Below are 19218 nucleotides of genomic sequence, written 5' to 3'. Positions count from 1 at the left end.
AAGATGGAATACTTTTTAAAAATTGCTTCTCCAACCAATGGTGCCCATAATGGAATCAGAAAAATGAGCTCCTCTCATTAGCCTTTCAGATACATCTCCCAGGCTCTCTGCTTCTTTGTCAGGGCAGTCATCTTGTTGCTGTTGAGTGTGTCTTCTCTAACACTGAGCCAGGGTTTGGGGGTGGGGGAAAGGAGTTGAACAGAAATAAAGAGATCTGGGCTCCTTTCGTACTATGCAGACAGATGCCTGAGAACTTTCTGGTGCTGATAAAAGGGAAGTCTTTCTGGTCACGAGACTAGTCTATTAATTTCGTTAAGCCTGCAAAGCAAGTTCCTTATCCGACTGTTTTTTCTTTTATGATAATTGCTGCAGCGTCTGGCCCTGACAGAAAGAAACTACCGCTCAGGATCAGAAATAGTTGTGGTGCCAGTGTCCTAATGACACAGGGATGGCAGCCTTCACAGAGGAAAAACAGACAAATGTCAATTAGTACAGACTGTTGAATGCGAGCCAGAAATATCTCAAAGCAAAGGCCAACAGCCGTGGATCAAGGGTTCCTCCAACACACACACACTTTCTTTTGTTTTGCCTTCTCTTAAATTAGCCAACCTCAGTACATGTGTACATTTAAATTCGAGCTAAGACACCCCACCCCCATCAATCAGTGGTTCCTCTGGAACTCAGGACCTAAGAACTGTGACATTCTCGAAGCCAGTGTGACCTCCAGACATCACAAAGTTAGCTAACGATATTTAAGTGAGATTGCCCCAGCCTCAGTTCCTCATCCCCGGCCTGAACTCTTTCCTCTCCCTCCCCTGAACAGAGTAGGCATGCCCCAGTGGATTCTTCTGGGAATTTCCTGGTCTTCAGGATCGCAATGGAAGGAAGGCATTTTGGACCCCACCCCCTTCAAGGACCTTTGAGGTCCTGGCCAGGGCCACCAAAGTGGCATCCTCGCTCGTCCTTTCTAACGCCCTGTTCTTCTCTCTCCCCCAGGCCTCTTGTAGAGATACTTCCCTGCCTGGGGGGAGGTGGGGCTCACCCTGTCGGTTGTCATGGGAACCAAAATTAATTGGCACCCTGGATTTCAATTCTGGTGTTGGCAGCGTGTCTCAGCAAGAGTCCTTGGCAATAACTTTCCCAGGTGGCACACCTTGCTCAAATGAAGAGTGCCCCTAGTCTGCCCTGCTCCACCCAGCACTTCCTTCCCCATGCGTTGTCTTAAGATTTTCTCTAGTGTGGTGCACACCCTCCAGGAGTGGGGAGTCGCCCACTCTTCCACCTAGGGTAGGATCTAATAAACCAAGTGAAAGGGAAGTGTCTGCTATTGTCTGAGACACAAAGTCTACTTGGGGTTAAATTCTGCCCCCAGACACTGGGCTGTCATTTCTGCCAGCAAAATTCAGCTAAAACACAGAAAAGTGAAGCTGCTCATAGGGAACCAGGAAGTCATCATGCCTCACCTGGTGTTGGTAGGAAGACAGACAGATGTTCACACACTGTGACTGACTCTACCGAAGCATTTACAACATGGACCAGACAGGACAGGTAAGCGAAAATGCTGCCAGTTAGTTACAACAAGGCAAGGAAATGTGAGGAATCATGCAATGGCTTGAGGACAGGACACATGTCCTGCTCTTCATTCGTTCATTCATTCATTCACTCATTCATCCATCTGTCCATCCAGGGTGCCTGTTTAGCCCCCACAGCTACTGGCCTACTGCCGAGTCCACAGAGGGGGGTTAATCATGCTGGTGAATGAAGAGCCTGCCAAATATACTGTGGACGGAATGCCTGCCAGAGCCTCATAGATCCTCAGATGCGTGCCTCTCGTTCTGTTGGCATTATCAAGGTGTAAGCCAAACCCTCTGTTTAGTATTCTTCTGCTGAGGTATCAGAGAAACTATACGGAATACAACCGATGCGAGCCAACCAGATGTTATTGAATTTACACTGGAAAAATTCTTCTCACCACTGATCCTCAACCCATCCCTTGAATTTTGGATAGTGTTTTGGGAACAGCCTTTGAGGTCTGACTGAGGCCAGAGCTAAATAGATCCTGACGCTCTGGACACACAGAAGTCCTGAGGTAGGACCCCCAGGCGGTCCCTGCAGCCTGGGTCCCATCAGCCCCATGGTGAGGGCAAGGCCTTCGCTATTTGTCTCTGCCCTTCATTTCCACTGAACTCACGAGTCACCAGAGTAGGAGATTTGGATCAGCTGTTCTGCTGGGTTCGACGTACACTTGTCATTGTCTAAAGCCAGAGCAAGCTGTCTGAACGTCCAAGCAGTGCCTGTCATTCCCGAGGGTCAGGCAGCTCCCTTTGCTTGAAGCACTGATGGATCAGGGTGTTGGTGCCGGTGCCGCATTGCAGAACAATCCTCTATTGTGTGAGTTAATTACATTATGTAAAACCACCTGACCCTGTTTTATAAATAAGTTCATTTGTATCATTTTTTTTTTTGGATTCTGCATGTAAGCAATATTACATGATATTTGTCTTTCTCTGTCAGACTTACTTCATGAGAATCTCTAGGTCCATCCATGTTGCTGCAAATGGCATTATTTCATTCTTTTTAATGGCTGAGCACTATTCCATTATACATATATATATATATATATATATATATATATATCACATCTTCTTTATCCATTCCTCTGTCGATGGACATTTAGGTTGCTTCCATGTCTTGGCTATTGTAAACAGTGCTGCAATGAACATTGGGGTGCATGTATCCTTTCAAAACATGTTTTTCTCCAGCTATATGCCCAGGAGTGGGATCGCAGGATCATATGGTAGCTCTATTTTTAGTTGTTGGGTTTTTTAAAATTTATTTATTTAATTTATTTATTTTTGGCTGCGTTGGGTCTTCATTGCTGCGTGTGGGCTCTTCTCCAGTTGCAGCGAGTGGGGGCTACTCTGTTGCAGTGCGCGCGCTTCTCCTTCCGGTGGCTTCTCTTGTTGTGGAGCACAGGCTGTAGGCACGCGGGCTCAGTAGTTGTGGCTCACAGGCTCTAGAGCACAGGCTCAGTAGTTGTGGCGCACGGGCTTAGTTGCTCCGCGGCATGTGGGATCTTCCCGGACCAGGGCTCGAACCCGTGTCCCCTGCATTGGCAGGCGGATTCTTAACCACTGCGCCACCAGGGAAGCCCTATTTTTAGTTTTTTAAGGAACCTCCATACTGTTCTCCACAGTGGCTGCACCAATTTACATTCCCATCAACAGTGTAGGAGGGTTCCCTTCCCTCCACACTCTCTCCAGCATTGATGGTTTGTGGATTTTTCGATGATAGCCATTCTGACTGGTATGAGGTGATAACTCAGTAGTTTTGATTTGCATTTCTCTAGTAATTAGCGATGTTGAACACCTTTTCATGTGCCTCTTGGCCATCTGTATGCCTTCTTTGGAGAAATGTCTATTTAGGTCTTCTGCTCATTTTTGATTGGGTTGTTTGTTTTTATGATATTAAGCTTCATGAGCTGTTTGTAAATCTTGGAGACTAATCCCTTGTTGGTCACATCGTTTGCAAATATTTACAAAATAGAAACAGACTCACAGACTTAGAGAACGAACTTATGGTTACCAGGGGGGAAGGGTGGGGGGTAGGGATAGTTAGGGAGTTTGGGATTGACAGGTACACGCCCATATATTTAAAATGGATGACCAACACAGACCTACTGTATAGCACAGGGAACTCTGCTCAATATTCTGTAACAAACTAAATGGGAAAAGAATTTGAAAAAGAATAGATACATGTATAACTGAATCACTTTTCTGTATACCTGAAACTAACACAACATTGTTAATCACCTATACCCCATAAAATAAAAAGTTAAAAAAAATAATTGTCAAAACCAAAGAAACACCAAACAAAACAAAACCAAAAAACCACCTGACCCTGTGTCCAGTGGTCCTGGCCCCAGAGCAGAAAGGAGGGGAGAAGGGCAGTCAGGAGACCACATTGTGTTTCCCACGTGCTTGATGTGAAGCAGCATGGGCTGCTTCTATTATGGAGAGAACCACCTGGAAAAATGAATTTCCCACAGCAAAGCCTCCCGCTCAGAGAACAGCAGAAGCATCACTTCCCTTGGTTTCTATGGAGGCAGCCTGCCAGGACTGTTCCTGTCTGGGGGTTGGGGAGGTGGTGTAGTTCAGAAAGCGACGTCCCTGATGCCACAGCCATCCTACCCGCATAGACCTGTCATTGCAACAGCCATGGCTGTGTCGTGTGTGCCTGCCTGGCACATGCCAGGCTCCAGCTGAGCTCATCATCTTAGTGAATTCTTGAGACAGCCTTGTGGGGTAGCGACTGTTATCCACATGTCGCACCAGGAAATGAGGCTCGGTTCACTAACTTGCTGGACTTCGGCCCAGGTTGTCAGTACTCGGGAGCTGTAACTGCCTCTCACAGGAACAGAGGCTGGAAGGGAATGTGCAAAATAAAAATGGCAGTGTACCAACTCCCACATCCCCATCCCTGCCCTGCATCTGTGCTGTGCCCTCTGGACACTCCTGGGTGTCCCAAGTGCACCTCAATTCTGAACCGTCATCTCCCCCACCCAAGCCCATCTCCCGCACCTCTGTCCTCTAACTGAATTTTCTAAGCCAGATACAGGTACCTTGAGGGTAACCTTGACTCTGGCCACCCCCTACATCCACTAGGAAATCATCTCTGCCTTGACCCAGCATTCCTCACATGCCCTCCTCTTTGATTTGCTCCATCTCACCACCACAGCCTGCCAGACAGCCGCACTTGGTCCCATAAACCTGCCTGCCTACAGGCTTGGCAGGCTCTGCATTTCCTACTCCTTTGAGAATCTCTACTGAGGCCTTTATTGTCCAGCCTCAGGTTACCCTATAGTCTCACTTGCTACCACCGCCCCTCCTTGTCCACACACACCACCTGTCCCCATCCCCTCCCACTGTGCCTCCATCCCTCAACAATGCCAAGTCCTTTCAGAGCTCAGCGCCCATACCCCGCCCAGGACAGCCAAGCTTCTCAAGCTTCTCTCTACCTGGATTCACCTCGATTCACCCTCCCGAACATCTCCCCTCCCCCACTTGACCCTGCACTCTAGTGGGTATGGGCCACCACTCGTCTTTGCTCCCCCAGTGCCTGGCTCAGAGAATGACTACTGGATAAGTAAATGAATGAAGCAATCAAGAAGAGCCTGTGGGCGCTCCCCAAGCCAGGACCTGGGTGAACTTGAGCCAGTTCCAGGCAGCAAAGGAGAAAATGCACAGAACAGCCTAGGGCTCAGCATTAACTAACAGTTCTCTTTGTCTGCATCTGATGAAAGTGGAGTTGATGTGCCCTCTGGGTTGGAGGAGGCTGGGTGCCAAGTTGAGCACCTTGCCAAACACTCTGGGTGCCTAAGTCTCCCTACCTGGGTGAGTTGTCCTACGGCCATGACTGCCCAGGGCCTTGTGCAGCCGGCTCCATGAGCACCCCGGCAGAGGCACCCACCTTACCCTCCTCCCACCTGCCAAAGGACCCCTGTGCCTGAATTAATTAGGCGATTACAGGTCCTGATGTGGGCTCTGTTTCTGACTGCACAGTTCTGCTGGGATTGACAAAAAATGTCCTCCAGAAACCATCGAGGACACTAAGTCCTCTGAGAGCCTCTTAATTTGGTTGTTTCCTTCCCTAAGAGGCCAGAAATGCACCCATGCATCCAATCAGAGGCTCTTCTGCTTCAATGAATATGCAAAACTGTTTGTTCAGTCCTATGAACATGGAAAATAAGCCATGAGCATCCCTGGGGGCTCTGTTGGCTACCCACCGGCATCCCCCTTCCAAGCACATAACAGGACCAGACTCCCATGAAACACCGAGCTGGCCACCTTTGCGCGGGGTGAGCTCTGGCCATCTAGACAGTCAGGGTGATCCCATCCCCCATGCCTCAGTGACTGTTTCAGGTGACCCAGGCCTCAGCTGGTCAGCCCAAAGCTTTCCTGACATTACCTTGGAAATGGACATGTGTTCCAATTTGGAGCAATGACACCTAAGGAAAATTTGCTAGGAACTTCCGGGGTGGAGAAAAGTTTCCTTGCTTTTCTGCAAGAGCCACAAGAGGAGATATGGTAGCAGTTGTAAGGCCTGGAGGCCTTTTTGCCACCATGAGGGAAGCGGCTTATGGACCAAGCTACTATCTTGGAAGGCAAAGACTGAATGAAAACAGGGTGCTTGATAACATTGTTGAGCTGCTGAATCAAACCAACCCAGAAATCCATCTTCCTTCTGAATCTTCCCAGTACATGAGCCAGTCAATCCCCTTTGGTGGTGGAGCTAGTATAAGACAAGATTTCTTTTTCTGACAGTCCTAACAGGTTCAATCCAATGGAAAATGCTGGGAGGTGAGAGCTCTGCACCAAGAGACAAAAATCTGTGTCACCTTGAGCCTCAGTCTGCCTATCAATAAAAGGGGTAATGCATCAACTTTGCAGTGGAGCGGGAGTGTAGATGTGGTCATTGAAAAGTTCCTAGCACATAGTAGATGCTCAAGAAATGATATTTTCTTCCCTTGCCTTAGGCTACTTCAAGAGTCAATTATTATATTTGCCTTCCTTTCCTGAAATGGTTGTGTTTAGGGTAAATAAAAGAGAGATGAAAACACTGAGAAATACAAAAGCCTCCACCTGACTAAGGCATGAATATTGTAGACGCAAAGGCACTCAGTGGCTGTGATCCACCTAGGTTTTAACCAGCCTTGCTGCCTCCTCTGCGAAGCTGGTCCAGATGTTTCCCCCCTCTGAGCTCCCACAGCCCCTGTAGTTCTCCTGTGACCCTCTTCACCGGCACAGTAACTGCACATTACATGCCTGAATCCTTACTAGACACTATGCGGACAAGGACTGCATTTGTCTCTCCCCTGCACACATCCATCTAGTATGTAGGGCAGAGGCTGACCCTCGATGAATGACTCCCAAGGTCACTGCATACGGTGCCTTTGGCAAATTAGGAAAAAGCACCCCTCTTGTCAGCTGTAGGTCAGTGGGCAGCGTTCTGGCCAGCAACAGCTCTCCCAGCTGCACTGTCAAGGACATGGAGATTCTAGCTGCCACACCAGCAGGTGGTTTCCTGCTGTCATTCTCCATGGGCAACCACCCATTTCTTTTCGATCCTCCCCCACTACATCTCAGTTTCTGCCACATGCGTCTCCTGGTTCTCCCCCTACCTCTCCACATCCCCCACCCCAAATGCCATAGGGATGGGGAGCTGGCTCTGGGGGGTTGAACACCAACAGGCCTCCCCACCCAGTCTCTTGCTTCTGTTTCCCTCCACACATCAGCTTCTTCCCCTCCCATTGCTGATAAGGTTTTTCGTTGTGAATGGAAGATGCTCAACCATGGCAGCTCTGAACTCACGTTCTCACAGCTTAGCAACCCAAGAGGAAGGAATACTCCTCCCCTGGCTCCACATTTAAAGTCCCAGGGAAGCACTCTTATTGGCCTAGCTTGAGTCACGTGACCACCTCCCTCCTTGGGCCAATCCCTGAGCTAAGGTGCAGTGATTGGCAGCTCCACTAGAATAGCCCTGTGGGAGTGATCTGGTCGCTCAGGGCTGGTCCCACATAGCCTGACAGACACCTGTCTCCCTTCTGGTGACCCTGCCTCTAGCCTCACACAGCAGCCCTCAGTTGATGAGAGGAATTGATGAGTGGCATCGTCTGTCCTTCCTGATGCCCCCTTCTCACAGGACCACCTCCTAGCTCAGGAGCAATTGCTCCTGTTCTTACTCCCAAATTCGTTTGCCTGGCCCACTGAGGCTTAGAAAGGCTGCAGACCCCTCCCTGCCTGCAAGGAATGAGCCCCTTACCTCCAGAGAAACAGGCTGCACACAGAGAGATGTGAAAAGCAAATTGAAGAAGAAAAAAGGCAAATTGAGACACAGACGTGTCTGAAGGCTCATCAGGGGCTCCAGAAATCACACCGTCTTCCTCTTTCTGTGGCCCAGCCTCTGTGACAGCAGAGCCACTGTGAACTGTTGTTAAGTTTCTATCCAAACATCTCCCCCAATGCCCACTGTGGTGCCTCTCCTTATCCTTCGTCAAAATCCAGTTCTAATGTATCTTTTCTGGGAATGTCAAGGCACTGCACCAATTGTCAGTCTTTAATAACTTAGTGTGAACTAGTCCCTCAGATTAGATGGCAGGAGAGCCCGAGCTCTTCTCCCAACAGGTACATGACACAGGATGCTGCTAAGCGTAAAGAAAAAGGCTCTCATCCCAGTTCCCCAGTGGGGATTCTGAGCAGCCAGAAAGCACCGTGAAAAACCTGGACACCAGGGAAGAAGGATGCTGGGGAGAGAGTACTTCTGTTGGAAATATTTGTGATGTGCTAAAGAAAAGGTGAATTTGTTTAAGATTTAAAAAGAAAAGAAGGTTGGAAGTGGCCTGTGCCCATGAGTCTGGGTCAGAGACTGGGTTTGTACATTTCAAGTTTACAGACTGTAGGAACTAAAGCAACCCTACGTAATCTCCAGCGAATCTCTTGTCAAACCCCCAGACTTCCAGTGATGGGACCTGGGGCCGAGTAAACCTGATAGCAAAGATCAGTGGCCACTGAGAGTCAGGGCCCCCATGGGCTTTGGATGAAGAAAATACTCACAGGCAATTTCTGTGAGATGTTGAAGGAGAACCCAAGTCAGACTATGGTGGCAACCAGCAGGGTTTGACTTTAGGGGGCTTCAACCCCCGTCTATTTCCACCCTTCCCTAAACCTTCCTGATCACATTGCCCCGTCTGAGCTCCTGTGTTGCATTAGCAACTGGCAATTATCATTGCTATTCTTGTTCATTTAATTAAAAGTCATATTTTGCAGATAATAGGTGCAGATGGCTGCAGTAAATCGATGCTTTCAGTTAGCGAGGCCCAGGCAAAGCTGTGTGCACAGGCTACAGGTGACCAGTTACTGGATGCAGACCCTTGGGAGGTACTCTCACCCTCCCGAGGTTGTGAATAGGAAACAGGCTCCACTGGTAAAGGTCTTTGGGGATTTGACCCCCGTCTTCTGGAGGCAGTTACAGCAGGGCTTTTCAATAGCATAAAATTTATTTACCCTCCCACCTCTACTTCCCCCACAGAAGGGCAAACCCAAGGGGAGAATGACAGGCATGTCTGCAAACACATCCGCTGTCAAGCTCACATTACCGCCTGCCCCACCTGCCTCCCGGCACCTACGGCATCTCTGCTGTCTGCGGGCACGTCTCTCCCAGCTTCTGCCCACCCGGCCTCCGGGCACCAACTCTGATGAGCAATTACCAGGTTCCTGGCCATTTGCAGTCGCTGCTCATATCAAGTCTCCTCAGCGACTGCAGTTCCAGGAAGCCACAGAGAGCTCTGTCCCCTGCCGCCTGGAACTTCATTTGGCTCTGGTGCCCAGACCGTCTAGAAGGGGTACAGTGGCGTGCCTGGGCGCTTAAGCCATTTGTGGTAAAAGGATCCGGATGTGCAAATGGCTGAGTGCCCTAATATTGGATTGTTTTTTCCGCTAGAGGAAAAACAGATTTTTTTCTTCCAGCTGGCTGCAGCTCCATTCAAGTTATTACAAAAAGAACTTATATTGGCAATTATGTACATGGGAGTCTTTAACAAAGGCGGCCTTGCTTGGTGCAGGGCCCAGCATGGTGGACCTGTGGTGGCTGACATTTTCGTTCAGTGGTTACAACTGTGCACGGCACTCTGAGGGCTGAGCTGAAGAGAAAACGTGTGAAGAAGGAAGACAGCAAGGCAAGGAGAGGGTCTGGGCACCCCAGGCTGAGGAGACCTTGAAGATCCATGGCAAGGAGGGCACAAGACAGAAGCGGGAATCACCAAATACAAGCAGGGTGGGGGGTTCCTGGGGGCCAGGCTAGATCTGGGGGCTGGAAATAAACATCGTCTCAGGTCACCTGTTACCTGAGCAATGACACAGGTGATGGGCTAAGTAGGCAGGTGAAAGAGGGTGAAGCCAGAGGCAGGGAGGCCAGTTAGGAGGTTTCCTTGACAAACATTCAGTAAGCTCCTGCTATGTGCTGGCAACATGCCCAGTCTGGAGGTGCGACAGAGAAGAAAGAGGGACCAGATTCCTGCCTACCCAAGGCTTCCATTCTTGGATGATAGATACTCGAGGAAACAGATGTTTATGCGTCAAAAAGAAAATAAACAAAGCAGGAGGCAGCAGCTGGGAACCGGCCATGTGGGGTATTGGCTCTGTTCCAGCCAACAGTGAACACAGTGAGATTAAGACCTTCCGAGGGATTTAGATCCATTACTGAAACCATGCGTTTCCCTTTCGGAGGGTGTGTAAGCCCTGGAGGACTGAACACTCCAGAAATACACATTCGGCCCTTCAAGCCCATTTGCACGACTCCCCTCCCTTCCCTCCCTTCCCTCCCTCCCGCTCCCCTCCACTCTAGGCTATGTGATGAGAGGAATCAAGAATTTCACTGTCTCTTCCCATGAAGTAAGACCTTCCAGAGTGAGGTCTGAGCCTTTCCCTGTGCTTTCTTTTTAAAGCTCACACTCCTAATAGGAAACCTGGCCCGTGTGGACGCTCCACGTGGGCAAAGGTGTTTTAAATGCAGTGTAGACAGAGCAGGACTGAGCCATGTCTGGATGTTGTAATTTTTTAGCCACACAAAAAGAGCAGGGCTTCGTTGGTGCTGCGGGTGATTAAGCGTCAAATATGTTAGATTGGAGAGCTCCGCGGCTGCCAAGGCAAGTCACCCAGTTAAATAGCGACTCCACAAAGATAGCACTGCCAGGAACTCCAGCCAACGGTGGGGCTGTGTGAAAACCTCAACCTGCGTCCACACCATCACCCCTAATCGCAATGAAGACCCCACCAGACACACTCTCTTAGGGCTCCTCTGCCACTTGGGAAAGGTGATTGCGTTCATTTGTGCCTTTGGTTTCTGGGCCATTTAGTGGTTTGGGGCACCTCTAGTTGAGGACATAAGAAGTAATTGGTCTTTTCAGGCCCAGGGTTCACGCCTGCTTATCCCCAGCATGGGGGTTAGTTGTGCTAAACAAAACTCTCTGGCCACACCAGCCTCCACTGGAGAGAGAAGGATCACAAGCTCCTGACTCCTTTCAGGAGTGTGTGAGGGAATATTTTCCCTGTTGGATGGAAAGGAGAAACCAACTGGGTGTACCACAATTCAGTTCTGGCTAACCCAGAATTCGATGCCACCAGAGTTTTGCACAGACTCCATAAGTTAAGGGCTTCCTGAAAGCCGCCCTAATTTCAGATACCAGCCACGCTTTTGGGGGTCCCCAGCCACCTGCACTTCTGACCAACTGGCTACAAATTCGGGGGTTTTCACAACCTCCTTGGGTTCAATAATTCTGTAGCATGACTCACAGTACTCAGTGAGTTACTCACCTATTCTCATGAGAGGTCTTATCCACCCAGATGGACTGTTAATTGCCCAAGGCCATGAGCAGCTTCTGAGAATTATCTCACAATCACGCCACCAAAACCCAGGTAAAGAGGTGCTATGATTGTCTCCAACAAGGAGGAATTACATTATATAAACAAGATAATGTGTGTAAAGCCTTTGGCACTGGGCCTCACACATTGGAAGCACTATAAAAAAATATTTTTAGGAAACTGAAGCCCAGAGAGATTAAGTAACTTTCCCAAAGTCACACAGCTATGAAGAGGCAGAACTCAGGTTTGAATATAAGTAGGTATGACTGCAAAGGCCATACTATTAACTAAGATTAATTGGCACCTACTATGTGCCATATAGGTTCCTGCTCTTGGGAATCTTAAACCGAGCGCTAGAGGCAAAAACTCAGATAGGCATGATTCGAAGCAGACCGCAATAGGAGGTACTGCAGAGCTGGTGAGGACAGCGAGGGGAGCGACGGGGGGGACCCTGGAGATGGCATGCGAGGTGGGCCTTGAAGAATGGGTACAATTTTGACAGAGATGGCAGGAAAAGGCATCAGAGCAGATGGAATGACACATGCAAAGGCACTGAGACAGGATGATGCAGCGTATGAACCAGGATGGGGAGTTGTCCTTTGCAGCAGATGTAACGGCTGGGCAGGAGGTGCTGCAGGGACTAGGCCACAGGACAGGCACCTCCAGATCATGGAGGATGTTGGCTACTGGGTTGAGGCATCTGTACTTCATCTCGGAGGCCCTGGAGGAGCAGCCCTGTCTCCAAATGTGGCAGATATTTGATCCAGATACCAATGTGCTCAGAGCTATTTCATCAAGAAAACACAGGCCCAAAGCACAGAGCTCAGCCCACAGCCCTATCCAGCCAGGGTGAGTGACTGGCCCTGCTCACTGGGGAGCCGGTGCCTACCAGCTCTGATGCCGTCTGGCCTGTGGCCCTAGGCTCCCTTTTGCTTTAGGAACAGAAGCCATCCAGTTACAAATGCACTGTTGCTTGGGTTCCCTGAATAAAACCGCAAGCACAGAAGGACTGCTATTTTATTATTTCAGGGAAGCCAGGTAGGTAGGTAGGTAGCATGACTGCCAAGGGAGTAAAGCCAACATTCAGCAGCATTGCTTGACAGCACAGCAGAAAGGAAGAGAAAATGGTCTTTCTTAGCACTAAAGAATGCAGCACAGACATGAGGAATCTGCGCTCATCGTTGGGAAGCTGAAATCTTCTACTCCATGATGTATCTGCTATTAGGTGGGTCCTGCAGCCACAGGCCAGTCGTACCGTACTCTTCCACAGGTCCAGCAAATGGCTCCATCTCTGTTGATGAGATCGGAAGGACTCACGCGTGCCTTGAAATTCCAAAGCGTCCACCCACATTCTGCCCCCAGATCCAAGGAGCTGCCAGAGTTGATATGGAGATTTTCTCACATTTTATATGATCGAGAAAAGAGTTGGTCCCCAGCTTGCATTTAATTCTGCTACCTTAGGTCTTAAGCTATTAAAACTTTATAGAATCCTTTCACAGCCTTCCCCTGGGACCTTCCCATGCCGGCAGGTGCTTCACTTGAGAATTTATGCTGTTTCCTTTCTCACTTTGAAGATTTCATGTCTCTCATTTTTGCATCTCACTTGGGCCAGAGTAGAACAAATTACCTTGGCAAAACTCGTCCTTACCAACTAGTAACAGTGCAGGAGAGAAACTAAATCCACACTTGAAATAAATCTGAGCAGAGTAGTTTGAAGATCATCCAGAAATATTGTGCTACTGGCTAACCTAGTACATAGATAGAGCTGCGTCTGGGTGTACGTATGTACCTTCTTCCTTCAACAGCAAAGGGCCTCAGGGTGAAGACTCATCCCCACAAAGGCACTGCAAGAGCTGCAAGTGGAAGAGTCAGGGCTTTGGAACGGGGTGTGTGTGGTGGGTAATGCTTCAATTCTGCAACTGGTTATTTTGAAAAATAAAGTTTAACTAATTCAAACCTCTGATTATTGATTCTAAAATTTTCTTCCCCCAAAACAAACCAAGAAAGAGGCACCTGGCCCGAATCCAGCTGGTTTTTCTTTCAAAGTAGCTTTGGTCGGTAGACGTGACCTCAGACTCTGAAATCAATCCCTCTTATGGGAAGGCAGAAGAGAAAGCCAGGAAGAGGGGCTGGGGAAGTCCCAGTGCGGCAGGCATCCAGCTGCCCCCGAGGTATAACCAGCGACCTTCACATTTCCAAGGCACCTTCTCCTCAGTTGACCCCCAAGATGACCCTCAAGAAGGCAGCCAGGTCACTATGAGCCTCGTCAGACAGATGAGGAAACCAAGGTTAAGAGCTTTGGAATTCTGTTCCTCCTTCTTAATAGTATACAAGGTGCAGTGGCTTTAAAGTCTTTCAGCTATTTCGTGGGTGCCTCCCTTCAGTTCTTCCTGTAAGTCCATTTGTTCTGACTGAGCTTTTCCCAGTCCACTCCCTTAAGCAACGGTGGGATAATGGAAGGAACTGATTGGAACCTCCGGGATATGGGATCTGTTGGGCCATCACTCAGGTGTCATCCTGGCGCTTCCCCATGACTTTGACATTTGGAACAAAGACGTGCTCAGCAGGAAGAGGCGATTTCAGATGCTTCACGACTCACAAACACCTCCCTCCAAAAGCACATCTTAAACTTCGGAAAAACGACTAAATAAAAAGATACATAATCCTTGCCTGGAACTGAATTTTTTTGGGGGGGTTGGGGGGGTGGGTAGGTGTAACAGTTCTATCACGAATCATACTAATTCTACTCTAAAATTACACTTGACCCCTCAAAGCAGTCAATCCAATTGCATCCCTCCAGACCATGATTCAGCCCTTCTCAATGCTAAAAATGTCATTCTTCTCTCCGACAGCTTAAAACAAATTGATGTATTTATATCCTACCAATCTGTAAGCTCTCGGGGTGTGAACTGGTTGTTTACTTTAAAGAGCAGATAAAAGTAAGAATTGTAATCATGGTGGTTCTGTGCTGAGGGTTGAATGCCAAGAGCAGACAGAGCTCCTGGGTTCACATCTGATAAACACTTCCCCAGAGTTTGCAAGGGGAGAAGATGCTCCTTGCTGGGAGTGATTCTGAGGGAGGAAAAGGCCCACCTATGAGGTGGGCTGATAATTTCACATTTGTGCGTGCGCTCATCAGGCAAGTGTGGATAATAGCGGCTGGCTTCACGGAGCGCCCACTGCGCGTGCTGGCCCAGTGCTAGGCCCTTCTCCTGGAAGGAGGCATTTAATCCTCACAGCAACCTTTGAGGTGGCTGCTGGCATCATTCCCAGGGTACCATGGAGGAGACTGAAGCTCAAAGAGGCTGAGCTGGGAAGCGCGGGGCAGAGCCCCACCAGGCTCTTAGCCCGAGGCACCCAGGTTCCCCGGGCATCCAAGCCCAGACACCTTAACCCTTGTAAGAAGCTCACACAAACTGACTGTGTTCATAAGAAAAGACCTTTGTGCAGCGGGGCTGTGCCTCATCTTGGTGCTTCAGGGCAGAGATGCTCACAGCAATGAACATAAACAGACAAGGCCCAACTCGCCCAACTTCTTTCCCAAGGACAACACTCTGAACAGCCTGACGAAGAACCAATGTTTCACTTCTCTACAAGCTGAGTCATATCCAGAGTTTAATTAACATAAAATACTGGAATGGCTATCTTCATTTTCACTCATGCGTTTAGGGTCCCCACTGATTGGTAAAGAGTTGTCCTTAATTTTTCTTGCTCAGATGGTTTGGTCATCTCCCTCCTTTAGTGAAAATTGGACCCATAACACTGAAAAGTTACATGTTTTAATAAAAGTGGATTTGTGACGTGGGCTTACTTGTGTTTACAACTTACATTGGCAACAACACAGTAATTTACGTGTCAGAAACCAGGGCTTCTGCCCCCAGAGGCTGCAGAGCTACCTAGGAATGTCACACTGTGCTTACAAAATGCCATACTGTGCCCCCTCAGGTGGCATTGCTCACCCAGACACAGGGCAGCCCAAGGACGACCAGGGTGCACACTGCGGAAGAAACCTGTCTCTCTAGGAAGAGACTCAGATTCAGAACCAGAAGCCTGGGCAGGACTCTCGGCTCAACCACAGCCGGACCGGGGGGCCTCGGGGCCCCCAGGCAGGGCTGAAGGAGATTCATGACTGGATCAGGCGGGTGGCTGCCATGAGAGGGACCCAACCATCCGGGTCCTCTTCCCGTCCCTGCACACCCATGGCAGCGCTCTGGGAATGTGGGTGATGCCGGATTTCTGCCCAGGAGGGCTGTGTGGTGGTTGAACAGTGTCCCCCTAAATTCACGTTCACCCAGAACCTCAGAATGTGACCTTATTTGGAAACAGGATCTTTGCAAATGTCATTAAGATGAGGTCGTACTGGGTGAGAGTGGGCTCTACACCAGTGGCTGGTGTCTTTAAAAGAAGAGAAGAGACACAGAGGGAGACACACTGAATAAGGCTAAGTAAAGACAGAAACAGAGATTGGAGTGATGTGTGCACAGGCCAAGGCACAGCGAGGAACACCAGCAGCCCCCAGAGGCCTGTAGAGGTGAGGAAGGATCCCCTCTAGAGCCTGGGAAGGGAGTGGGGTCCTGCCGACGCCCTGATTTTGGACTTCTGGTCTTCAGAGCTGTGAGAGAAGTTTCTGTTGTTTCTAGCCACCCGTTTGGTGGTACTTTGTTACGGCCGCCCCAAGAGACTGATGCAGGTAATGGCAACAGCTACACCACCTGGACAGGCTCCAGCAAGCCCACTGCCCTCACCTCTCAGAGGCCGTGGAGGAGGACGGTGGGGCTGGGCAGGCTTGTCTGAAGCGCAGCCAGCGTGGGAACCTGGCGGCCGGGGGCCCAGGCCAGAGCAGCAGGCAACTCCAACAGTCTGACCAACAGTTTTTACCACACCGCCACAGCTCTCCCATCAAGGGAGGAAGAATGTTCATTAAAGTGTGATCAGCAAAGGCGCAGGTAAAAGTCTAAACAAAGATGTGCTGAGCGCAGGAGGGTTGGGCAGATGGGTTCACAGCATCTACTTATTTACCAAACACCTGTTACCCAACAGGCAGGTGCTGTGCTCAGTGCTAGGAACGTAAACCTGCCTGGGGATACAGGCACTTGAAGGCACCAGGCCTGTGCATGGCAGGGGCTCAGTCAAGTTCAGCCAAATGGATTTATAAATGAATGAATGAGTGAGTCTAATAGAGGAAACAGAATTTAAACATCTAAATGTACTCAATGTGGGAAGGGGACTTGAGCTACAGAGGAGAGAGCAGTGAATTCAATCTGTGAGCAATCTGGTAAGGCTGCCTGGAGGTGGTGGCACTTGGTCCAAGCCTGAAAAATTGAGTAGAGTTTTAAGGACTGGAATAGGCCACAAATCAATATATATATGTATACCCAGAAGTAAGGTGAATATTTCTGAGAAGCCTGCACAAGACCAAATATAACCAGATTCGGGAACACTGAGGCATTTTTGTATATGTCAGAAGGGTCACACCAGATATGGGTCCCAGAGGGTGTCCTGGAGGGGAGGTGAGCTGGGGTCTGAGCTCAGTGCCTTTTTTTTTCATCCTGAAGTAGCTTGTCTCAGGGCCAGAACTTGTGTGGGAGGCATTGTCCCCTTGGGGTCACACTAGCCCACTGGATTGCCCCACCTTCATCAGGGTTGTAGTCACATGAATAAATAAACCAAATTAGGCATTTCTGGGCTAGTGGTGATGTGGGGGTGAAATATGATTGTATCATGTTTCTACCTGCAGCCAGAGTACAATGGAGCCTCCCTCCAACCCACACAGGTCCAGGGGGCTGCACTCTCGGGAAGGTTGGGCCATCGCCCGGCCAGGACTCAGCTCATGGATGCACATACAGAGTCGCTTCACATGGTCCGCGTCTCCCTCCTGCACTCAGCGCTTTCCAGGTAAGGGTTTCAGGAGGCGGAGGGATGCGGCGGGGGTCTGCTTTTGCTCCAAGCTCCAGTATCGTGGGAAATTTTCACCCATCAAAAGAGAATATACAAAGACACCCAGCATCTGTCAACAAAAAGATTAATCAGTAGTCCATCTAAGAAAGAAATGGAAAATTTTACTCCAGCCTACCTGAGGATTATAAAGCAGGAGACAGTCTTTCAGAAAGCTCTGAGGACTGTTCTGCCTGCTAGAGGTCAAAGCACAGTTATATAAGTTTTTGGACAAAGGTTTATGTATCAACTGACTTATTATTGACAGTTTACACAATCCAGATCTGCATGTACAAAGCAAGCAGTGGGTCATGGTTCACGTGGCCCCTTCCAAGATTAAGAAGGAAGATTATCTCCTAAAGAGGTCTGGTTAGTGCACCTACACAGTCCACACTAAAGGGGAGGGAGGAGGCCCAAACAGGCAAATAAAAATTCTGTTCAAATTTTTCTCATCTTGCCATAAAATAAGAATTTTATTTCATCACATCTATTGGCATGTTGCAAAAGGATACTTTTTTAAGGTAAAATAATGACTCTCATACAACTATAAAATGAACACCTGCCAAAGGTCTTATTTAATTCATTAATTAATGAGGGAACTAGTAAGATGTTACTGATGGTTTAAAGGAGAATTGAAAGAATCACAATAAAGGACTCTGAAATGAATTTGCAAATAGATGCAAAACCAGTCTGTCCACAGGGCGGTAATAAATTGCTTTCCAAGAGCCGCACTTCATTTGCATTTCGATGGACAGGAATCATTTGCATCATTATCAATGTTCTACAACTTACAAGTTGTAAAAAACCACAAAGACAGTGAAAGGCGGAGATAACCGAAGCGTGTGCTGGGCAGGCCACGCAATCCTCTTTCTTGCCTGATAAGCTGCTCCCATAAACTCTGCCTTTTCCACGGGTGGACCATCTGGGCCTCAGAGCCAGGTCTTCCTCTGGGCACCAGACCCTCCCTCCCACCAACCATGGTCCTCACTTCAGCAACAGGCCCTCTGTCTCCTGCAACATCATCACTTTTGTGACGGCTACGGGATCATTCCCAGCAGCATTAAAACAAGCTGTTCTATCTCCTGTCAAAAAAAAAGAAGAAAAAATGTTTTTAAAGGAAAGGGAAAAAAAAAATCCCTTGATCCCACTTCTTCTGAAAGCTAGCACTCCTGTCGTTGCTCTTCTTTGTAGTAAAACTCTGAAAAGTTCTCCACTTTCTCCCATCTCTGTCCCTCTCTTCCTATGCTCTCTTAAGTCCATCCACTTGGAGTTTGCCCACCATTCCTCTGAAGGTGCTTGAATTAGTCTGCTCTGGTCACCATAACAAAGTACAGCAGATTCGGTGGCTAGAACAACAGAAATTTCTCAACAGTTCTGGAGTCTGGAAGCCCAAGATCAAAATGTTGGCAGCGTCAGTCTCTCCTGAGGCCTCTCTCCTTGGCTTGTAGACAGTCATCTTCTGCCTGTGTCCCCACATGGTCTTCCCCCTATGTGTGTGCGTGTGTGTCCTAATCTTCTCCTCTTATAAGGACACCAGTCCTATTGGAGTAGGGCCACCCCAGTGACCTCATTTCACCATAAATTACCCCTTTAAAGGTGATGCAGTCACAATCTGAGGTACTAGGGGGCTTAGGGCTTCAACATTTGAATTGGAGGGACACAATTCGGCCCGTCACAGTGCTCTTGTCAAGGTCAGCAATGACCCCCATTACTCACAGTCCCATCCCCCACTGGCAGCTTCTCGGCCCTCTGGGCTGGTTCCTTTTCTTCTCTTTGACTTCCTGACTTTGAAAGGCTCCAGGGCTCAGACCTCCATCCTCCTCTTTTCTTCATATGCCCTCACTCCCTCATCCTCGTTCAGTCTTAC

At 48.9% G+C, this 19218-nt stretch overlaps 1 long non-coding RNA gene across 2 annotated transcripts in view; it reads left to right on the top strand.

Annotated features, from left to right (window-relative positions):
* LOC115846804 (uncharacterized) overlaps positions 1 to 19218 on the top strand; it is a 119789-nt gene that overhangs the window by 45749 nt on the left and 54822 nt on the right. For both annotated transcript variants that reach the window (XR_009559124.1, XR_009559123.1), the window contains exon 3: positions 17155 to 17312. This is a non-coding gene — a long non-coding RNA (uncharacterized lncRNA). The remainder of the gene's footprint in view (positions 1 to 17154; positions 17313 to 19218) is intronic.

This window comes from Globicephala melas, chromosome 15 (genome assembly GCF_963455315.2).
Source record: "Globicephala melas chromosome 15, mGloMel1.2, whole genome shotgun sequence".
Lineage (NCBI taxonomy): Eukaryota > Metazoa > Chordata > Mammalia > Artiodactyla > Delphinidae > Globicephala > Globicephala melas.
The sequence above is the reverse complement of the archived record's forward strand: the minus strand, read 5'-3'. Positions and strand labels throughout refer to the sequence as shown.